The 10,127-nt window shown below is 35.3% G+C and overlaps 1 long non-coding RNA gene across 1 annotated transcript; it reads right to left on the bottom strand.

Annotated features, from left to right (window-relative positions):
• Window positions 1-1,507: 1,507 nt before the first annotated feature.
• LOC113329968 lies at window positions 1,508-2,202 on the bottom strand. Its single transcript, XR_003350037.1, has 2 exons — window positions 2,089-2,202; window positions 1,508-1,923 (listed from the first exon to the last, which is right to left on the bottom strand). It is a non-coding gene; the product is annotated as an uncharacterized LOC113329968 (long non-coding RNA).
• Window positions 2,203-10,127: the final 7,925 nt, after the last annotated feature.

The following is a 10,127-nucleotide window of genomic DNA, read 5'->3' on the forward strand; positions in this document are numbered from 1 at the left end:
AGGAAGGAGAAGATAAGACTAAGATAAAGAGAAGAATTCATTCAAAATTAGAATGAAAATCCAATGAAGACAGTACATGCTAAATAATAGTCCACTATTCACATACAACTTGTGAGCTAGGATAGAATAAATACGCCCAACACTGGATTGGGGCAATCATAGGGGCAGACACATTACTAAGGTGTATGCCATCTTCCATGACTGATCTCATTAATTCTGTGGAAGAATTTCTTGTTGTACTTCCTAGAGGTTTAATATCTCTTGAAATGTTTGCTAGCCTTGAAAAGCAGTTGGAGAATCTCACTTTTGATATTGACTTTACCTCCATGAAGAACAAGATTCCTTGACAGGACAAACCAAGCCATGATGAATAACATTCATGCTGAGGTTGATATTAATCTTTCAATAAGAGAGTGTTGTACTCATTTTTCTTGAGATATTAAAGGCGGTAATAACTAATGACCTTGTTATCACTATAAAGGAAGAGACTGATTGTTATTCCTCCGACTGCAACCTCAGTGAAACTCATGACCTGTTACGTCAAACTGTCAACATCTTGTCTATAAATAGTATTGGTGTATAATAAAATTCTCAAGATAAATACAAAATTGTTTTCAATGATGAAAATGGCAAGAGTATACTTTTTAACAAAAGAGTTAGCTTGCATAATGCAAAGCGCTTTCTCCAAGAGTTATTACTGAACAATTGTAAGACAAGGCATCAAGGACACTCACTTAATCATATTGCTCTATGCGGAAGCAAAATCGGATCAATTTCATTTTGTGTTTCCCTTTATTATAGGTAACTGTACCTTTCTTGATCCTTTTGAAGCTGAAAGTTGTTAAAAATATTTTTTTTGTGGAGTCACTCTGTGCATAATCTTCTCTGAAGTATTTAACCATCAATATTTTTTTCTTTATTTTCCTAAGAAGAAAATTCTCATCTTCCTTTGTTGAGCCTTGCTCCTTGAAGATGTGTCCACTCATCAACTTGTTACATGACAATTTTAACTGTTGTGGTTTATGACTGATCCTCCTTGTCAGACAATAATGTCTTCTTTGTCCCGCAAATTATGAGTTAGCTGCACTCGGTGGATCCGCAGTTTCACCATTCCATAATATAATAACTCATTATGGGTGTCAACACTTTTCTGCTTTAAATAAAAATTCTCCTTACCTATCTGACTCTTAAGCATGAGATGAGAACATGATCCATAAGATTATTTTTTTTGGGAGAAAAGCAGTATGTAAGGCTGCACAAGGGCCGATACAGTCCGGGTTTCTTATGGAACCGGTCCTTGTACTTGGTATTGACCGATACCTCATTTTGAGGACCGGTACTTGTACCTGAACTTGTATCTGTACCTGTGAGACCGCTCCGGTTCAAGACCGGTACAGGGTTTTTCCTTATTACCAAAAATGTTTTCAGAATTTATAGAAAAATGGATCCAAAATCACAAAAACAAATCAAGTTTCAATAATCAATACAATTAAACCAATTAAGAAAGCTGCAAGAAACCTAATTCCCATATCAACAATGTTTTCATAATGTAACCTACACAACCAACAAGCATCAGAACCCAATGACTTCAACAAATCATCCCTAAGAACCCTAATTTCCATTGCATCCAACCAATATTTAGTTGCACATATCTCAGCACCATCAACTTCAAGCCAAACAAGCCACCATTTCAACCCCAAACTGTTGTAATCTCGATCTTCTGATTCTTTGAACACAAGCATCGTAACTCAATTCTTCAATTTCAATATAAATTATCCATAAAAATTAAGAACCCTAATTTCCATTTGTTACTCAAATAAACCACATACATACCCATCAAAATATTGTTTAATCTCTCAATTTCTGCTTTCTTGTTCTTCTCATCCTTTATCAGTAACTCAACAACTCAACAACCTAATTTCCCTGCAGCAACAAATCAATCCAAATCTATCTCAATAAGACCCTAAATCAGATTCAATCATGCAATTAAACAATTTAACTGGACATGTAATTAATTATTAAGAATCCAGAGTTCATTAAACAAATCTGAGCTACTTACTATTATCCATATTCAGATGAGTGATTTACCTTGACTTATTGTCGTTGTTCGAAGAAGAAAAAGAAAAAGATGATGATTTATATGTATAGGTGGCGGTGGTGGTGGAGAAGAAAGTGGTCATGTTTTTCATACTTGAGTTGAGAGGAAAAAGAAAGAAAAAAAAAACGATAGAAACTGAATAGAAAAGATGATAGTTGATATACAAGACCTAGGATAGATGGCTAGGATAAATGTATATCAAAGGCTATTAATTACCGGTTCTTTTAGTCCGGTACTGGTCGGGAATAGGATAGGAACCAGTCCCTATACCCAATCCTATACCGGTTTTCAAATTCAGTCCCGGTCCCTGTACCGCCTACACCGGTTCCAGTCCGGTTTTTCCGGTTCCAGTCTGGTATATGGACAAGAGACCGGCTTTTGTTCAGCCTTAGCAGTATGTGCTCTTTGATTTTTCTCATCATATGTTGATATTTAAACTTATAGTCGAAAAAAATACAAATAAATCTTGATTTGTCATGCTTAATTGCACATATGTCGTTCACGTACCACGTACTAAAAACTAGTGTGAGCCGAGTTACAGAACTACAATGACCGTTTTATGAACTGTTTAGTCTCGCACATATAAATGAAAGACATTTTGTTGTTTTTATCTCTTCTTCTTCCTTGATCTTTCACTATTCAAGAATTAGAGAAGAGAAACCAAAGGGTTCAATAACCTCATCACCACCAGGATCAATTCTTAACAGTTATTCGATTTCTTAGTACCGTAGGAGTGATTTTCTGTTTAACGGGTAATCATTGATTTCTGCTTTTACCTCCGTGTTTAAGAACCACCGTCGTCAGCAGTCACAGACTTGAGTAAGTACCCCAATATTTTTATTGCTTTTTCCTTAGTTAAGCATGTATAGGAGGAGGAATACGAGTGCTGAAAGCTCTAGCAGAAGAATTGTTGATATTGATAATGATGAATATGACATTGGAACCGTACAACATGTCCGCGAACCTTATTTTGATGCTAGTAATCAATTGTGTTTCATTAGCAAGCTTGCACGTGACAACCATAATGTTTATGTGTCACGTAACTTTGTCATGGAAAATATTTATGATTCAACAATTCGTGATCCTGAGTTTCACTCGTTCATAGACCGTTATGAGTGGGGTTATATTCATAATGGCATTGGTAGTGGCTATCCCGAAATGACAAGGATGTTTTATGCTAACTTACATATTGCAAACACTAGAAGTTGTCGCTTCAAGACCATTGTTAGATGAACGAATTTTGAGGTTAATCGTGGTGTAATTTCCTATTTGCCGAGTTTATATCTTGACCATATATTTACTATTCCTAAACCCGAGGGATGTAGGTCGTCACCAGATTCAATGTCAGAATTACTTCTTGGTAGAAGAGTTGTATGGACAGGAGGAAAAATTCATATTTACACGACAAACTTATCTTTGGAAATATTTGGAAAATTGATATTGCTAATTTGATTCCAAGCATTTTGGATAAGAACCTGTGGACCAGGACAGTGGCTCAGATGATGTATTTTTTCATTCAAGGAGAGAGAATTGACTTCTGCGGATTTATCATTCCTCAGATGATTAGTACGATCTTGGTTTTCCTTGTCTTATTACCATTGTTAGAGCATTGCTCGGTCGAACTTGCATGCATTTCTATCTCACGCATGTTTGTCAATGTTAGTAATCAAAACTATAAGTCTTGATTTCTATCCTACATAGCTAAAGGTCTCGGACTAGGATAGAAAGTGTAGTTGAGCTCAAGACTTCATGGCAATCATCATACAAGACGAAGGACTACTCAAGGAACTGGTGGATCTTCATCGACTAAAAGGTATATGGAGACTTGAACTTATCTGTCACTCAAAAGTTTATCTATTCTATCTCCTACTCTTGAGACAAAAGTCGTTTTGATATATAGACTTTCACTATACACATTTTTTATTTCGATCCGAGTTTATCTCGCCAATTTATTTCTCGAAATATGTGTTGGTAAGCTTTTGCTTTAGCCGAATTCATCTTTACCTAGTGACGAAAGTCATGTTATGGTTCAATCACTTTGAAAATTGCTCTGACGAAAAATGGTCTGTGAATAACGACTATATTCGTGCTCTGAGAATGTTTCAATGATTGAAATGAGAGTTTAGATTACATAACCATTGGTAGGATATAAGCATTTTTGTGGAAACACATATATGTATAAGTCCTTATTCCTTGAACCAAAGTTTGCGAACTTTGTTGATCACGAGAAATGGAAGTGGCGTGAGCCAAGTCAGCGAACTGGCGGAAGTTCTCGACCCGAGAATTTCTGCTGGAGTTTGTGAACTCCTTCCATGAGCTTAAGTCAGCGAACCCAGTCCGCGAACTTGATCAAGTTATATCTAAAACCGGTTGTTCTTGAACTCATGTTTATATAAACTAAGGAATAATTTTGCAAACCGTGGCTATAAAGTTCATTAACCAATTCGAGTGAATCAAACCGTTTTTGCTTCGATTGTGTCTTGTGTAGTTACATAAGATCTAAGCAATTGAACAACTCTCAAACTAGTTCATTTGAGTCATTTGAACTAGTTATGATGAAGAAGAATATGGTTGATATGAAAGTGATCATATGGCTAACCATTTGGTTAACTATTGTTGAACCAACAAATGTTAATGTTTGGGAATGGTTCGTAAACCCAAAATTGGACATTTCATTTGTGTGTAACAAGCTAAGTTTTCGATCCAACTGTTGAGAAATATTAGCTTGAATCTAATCAGGTTTTCATCTAACGGTGAATATTGAATGCTTTGTTACCAAGCTAACATTGATTGCAAACCCTGATTTGAAAACTATATAAGGGAGAACTCTAGCAACTGGAAAACCTAATCCCCACACCTTACGTGTGATACTAGTTGCATATCTAGAGTCGATTCTTCTTTAACCTTTGGTTTCTTCTTTTAAAACCAGGTTAACGACTAAAAGACTTCATTGGGATTGTGAAGCCAGACCAATACTACTTTTCTTGTAGTTGTGTGATCTGATCTTGCCGATTCTATCGCTACGAGCACAATTGAAATAATTGGCTCGAGATTTTATATCTCCGATAGGCAAGATAGAAAAGTAATCACAAACACTTTGTCTCATCGTTTGTGATTCCACAATATCTTTTTTCGTTGCGTCGATTAAGATTATTGTGAGGTGATCAATAATACTAGGTTTTTCTTCGGGAATATAAGTCCAGTTTATTGATTGGTTCCTGTTCACCTTAATTTATCAAAAGACGGGACAAAACTCGTAGGTATATTCGTGGGAGACGGAATTATCTATTACCCTATACTTTTCTGTGTGATACAGATTTGTTTATTAAAGTCTTCGATTTTGGGTCGTAGCAACTCTTAGTTGTGGATGAGATCAGCTAAGGGAATCAAGTACGTAGCATCCTGCTGGGATCAGAGGCATAAGAGCATAATTGTACCTTGGATCAGTGTGAGATTGATTGGGGTTCAACTACAGTCCAGATCGAAGTTAATTTGGAGTAGGCTAGTGTCTGTAGCGGCTTAATACAGTGTTGTTCAATCTGGACTAGGTCCCGGGGGTTTTCTGCATTTGAGGTTTCCTCGTTAACAAAATTCTGGTGTCTGTGTTATTTCTTTTCCGCATTATATTTTGTTATATAATTGAAATATCACAGGTTGTGCGTTGTTCAATCAATTAGAATATCCAACCTTTTGGTTGTTGATTTAAATTTGTTGACACTTGGATATTGGTCTTTGGTACCATCCAAGTTATCTCTCTAGTATTTGATAAAGACTCGCAGATTTCTATTTTCTTGAGTATATATCAAATCGAGAGATTGAGATATAAACTCTTTGATATACTTTTTTATCTAGATTGAGTCTGACTGTCTAGTTGATTCTCTAGAATTGGAGTTTTTCCATACATATTGCTAATCGAATTATTGGGTGTGGTTGTTGTACCCCCGCTTTTTCAATTGGTATCAGAGCAGGCAAACACGTTAAGACCTTACAAGTTTGTGTTTGTAGCGATCTGAGGATGGATGATAGTATCTTTGATAAACGCGTCACCAGAAATAAAGGCTGTGTCTTGTCTAATTCTATTAAAGAGAAAGATTCCTCAATCTCGAATATAGAGGAACCATGTGTCCCAAAAAGACATACAGGCTCCGACATGAGTATTTTCGATTACCCTTCAAAAGAGTCCATCTCTCTAAATGAACGGGAAACAGCTGAAGAGAGTGTCTTGATTCTAAATCTTGCTATAATCCAAGCTGATAGATTTAATCGGTTAAATCACCATGTTGATGTTCTACTTGGTATAATAAGAGACTGCAAACCCAAATAAAATACTGAAGGTCATTCTTCACGTATGACCCTTGAGGCTAGCCTCAAAAGGGATGCCTTGGAAATAGAACATCGCTTGAGTAAATTCTCTATTCAAGGATGCTATAAGCAGTCTAATATACTAAATTACTAAGTACTTCTGATACGTCTGAAAACGTTCCAGCTCCGGAAGTAAAATAGAATCCCTTCCTGTCAAAAATAATGTTTCTGAATTTCCCATTAATCAAGGATGTTCCACATCACATGGAAGGAAGAAATCTCCTGACGAGGTTGTGAAGACTACTTTGTCTAATCACTCTTGTGATCAGAAAGTATGCCTCTTTTGCAATGCAAAAGGCTCTGCTAAACAAAAGAGAAACTCTAGGTTGAATAAAACCTCCTTGGTTCAACTTCAACACACCTTGGACTTAATTCTCAAAGGTGTAACTGACATTCGTATGTCTAAACTAGTTGGTTTTCGTACTTACCCTGTGTATGTTACTAGGAAGGTCAGTTCAATGAGTTCCTCAAATTCTCTAAAGCATAATAGGAGTCTTAACAAGAATCGTCCAAGGAAAGATCAAGTCGTTTCCTCCGGAAATAACATTTCCCTTAATGTGAACGAAATTCCAGGAGAAAGAAGAAAAATTGATGATAACCTGATGGAGATAATCGAAGGATATAAAGAAATTGTCAACAGGTTGTCATCCTCCACAAGTCAAAATTCTTCGGGTAAGAACTCTAACTATGTCTCGTATTTTGATGACAATAAGTTTTATGATAATTTCTCACGTAAAAAGGGATCTCTCTCTAGATTCAGAAGGAAAAAGAGACTCGATCATAAACACACTTCTTTTAATGATCTTAGAGCTCATCCTTGTGCTAATTAATTACAAGGGCTAAGAACTTGCTCATAAAAATCCTGTTGAGCAAGATGTGTAAAAATCAGGTATTCTATGGTAATTTGGTGTTCTGCTTAGTTGAGCTATCCTCTTATCGTTTATAGCTAAAACTAGTGCCTGCAGACAATATTGCCTAAGAAGTTTTTGTGTTATATCGTATCTCTCTTTTAACTTTGTGGAGTGCTACACTTGTGCTCTAAATTACTCCCATAGTAAGGAATTTATTGAGCCATTCATGAATTCTTATGTAGCAAAAGTTCTTTTGTTGTTTTATTCTTTATGGGCCATGTTGTATTCGTATGTATACACGGGTTACCATCACGAGTCAACAATTTGCAAACCCTAAAGATCTTCTTCCCTAATAAACCATATAAATACCAAACCTCTTAGTTACGTTTGCGTACTCTAGGTTATTTTGATTTATCAAGAATGTCGTTCTCTTCACAATCGTGTGGTTTTGTTAAAGGCTTTCTTGATAAAGGTATTGGTTTTGAATCCGAAGGGAGGAAGAAAAGAACTCTTGTTGATGAAAATCATCCCAATGCCTCATGTTACTATGTTTATACTCATGAGAATGTTGAGAAAGATGATATGATTTTTGCTGAAGTGGTCCATGATTTTCTTAAGTATTTTGAGGAAGCAAAAGTGCAGCTCGTTGATACTCTGAAAAATCTTGATGTGTTGAAAACTGAGTTGAAAAAGGTTTCAACTGACCTTGGTCTCATAAAATCTCACATCAATGATCTTCACAAAGAGAATCTCTTCTCTGAAGATGCAATGGATGTTGCTAATCACAAGCTCAAAGACGCCAAGACTCGTGAGGATCCTGAACCGTCTATTTGACCATTAGTTCGTGTTCGACCATGGCACTGGACTCTGCTTTTGTTCCCTAACTTGTTGATTTCATTTTTATGTCTAGTAAATTTTTTTTTTTTTTGTTTTTATTAGAAGAATAACTAGAGTTTGGAATAGCCATTATTGTGATTACACATAGCTATGTCAATTGTTTTCATCTTCATGTTTTTAGATTTATTGGTTCAAATTCTAAATTTGTTTGGGAGATGATTTTTGAAGTATTAATCTTTATGGTTTTATATTGCAATATTGTTATGGGATATGTGTGTTTATGTCCGTGAACTTGACTGTCACATATCTTGTCAAAAGTAAAGTCTTTCGTATGTCGATATGCATGTATTGATAAAAGAATGAATAGACTTTTGACAAATACAAAAGTTAAGCCTATATTGTCAATTATTGATGGAAGATAGGTTAAAATCTTTTGTTTGCAAGTATTATGTCTATTGAATGTCGTTATGTGAATAGTGATGGAAAATAGAAAGAATCCTTGTGTATTCCGCAGTAATTGATCTTCCCTGATCCATATTTTTTGTATTACTGTGAGGCTCCGTAATGTGTCTTATGTTGAGCATTATACAACCAAGTTGATTATTTTTGATTAACTATGTTGTTGTTCCGTAAGGTACTTTATGTCGATCACTTTCAACTAAATTAACCATCTTGTTTGGTTATTTGGTTGTTGTTCCGTAAGTTTTCTTATGTCGAGCATGACCAATTAAATTGATTACTTTTGTGATTAATTTGGCTGTGTATTTCGATTAGATTAATTATGGGTTCTCTTGTGATTAATCTAATTGTATTTTTTAAGTCTACATAAGTTCACTTATGTTTGAGCATTTGTCGATTAAATTAATCATAGGTTCTCTTGTGGTTAATTTAATTGAAGATTTTGGATTCAAATTCATACTTATATGTGATTTGTTATGTCCAAAGAAATCCTTATTTTCTTTCGAAATTAAGGTCGTTCTTGTTGTTCTTTCGGGAATGACATTTAATGGGGTTTTGAACTTGCGCATAATTGTCATATCTTTGTGGGGAGTGCGGATGTGGAATATTATAGGGGTTATCTTGTATCTTTATAAACTCCTTGATGAATGCATTTAGCTTCGACTTTATGATTGCATCTAAATAACAAGTTGATATTTTTGCTTTCTTTTGGTCAAGAAATGTCTCTTTCGGAAATTTCACGTTCTTGTACCTTTGCCAATTTTATTGACAAAAAGGGGGAGAATTAATATGTAGTTCACACTACAAATACATATGGTTTTCGGATCATTATGTAAGGGGGAGTGGTTTCCATGTGAGATGGAGTATTGACTAAGGGGGAGTGATACATATCACAATAGTATTGTTGTTGAAGTTATGATACAATTGGAATTTGACATTGTGTAATGATACTATGACATTGTATAACAATGATTGAGAACTATTGTTTTCCTATTGTTATAGCTACGGATTTTCAACAACGATGATGCTAAACTTACAACCTTTGGGATAATTGGAGTACTTGGAAGTGACGAAGATTTCGAGTAATGTTGAAGATTAGGCATGTGGAATAGGAGCTAAAAAATTTATTTTATTTATTTTTTGTATTCCATATGTATTAACAGTTTTGCCATTAAAATTGACAAAGGGGGAGATTGTTAGAGCATTGCTCGGTCGAACTCGCATGCGTTGCTATCTCAAGCATGTTTGTCAATGTTAGTGATCAAAACTATAAGTCTTGATTTATAGCCTACATAGCTAAAGGTATCGGACTAGGATAGAAAGTGTAGTTGAGCTCAAGACTCCATGGCAATCATCATACAAGACGAAGGCCTACTCAAGGAACTGGTGGATCTTCATCGACTAAAAGGTATGTGGAGACTTGAACTTATCTGTCACTCAAAAGTCTATATATTCTATCTCCTACTCTTGAGACAAAAGTCGTTTTGATATATAGACTTTCATTATACACATTTGTTATT

The sequence above is a fragment of the Papaver somniferum genome, chromosome 1 (genome assembly GCF_003573695.1).
Source record: "Papaver somniferum cultivar HN1 chromosome 1, ASM357369v1, whole genome shotgun sequence".
Classification (NCBI taxonomy): Eukaryota; Viridiplantae; Streptophyta; class Magnoliopsida; order Ranunculales; family Papaveraceae; genus Papaver; species Papaver somniferum.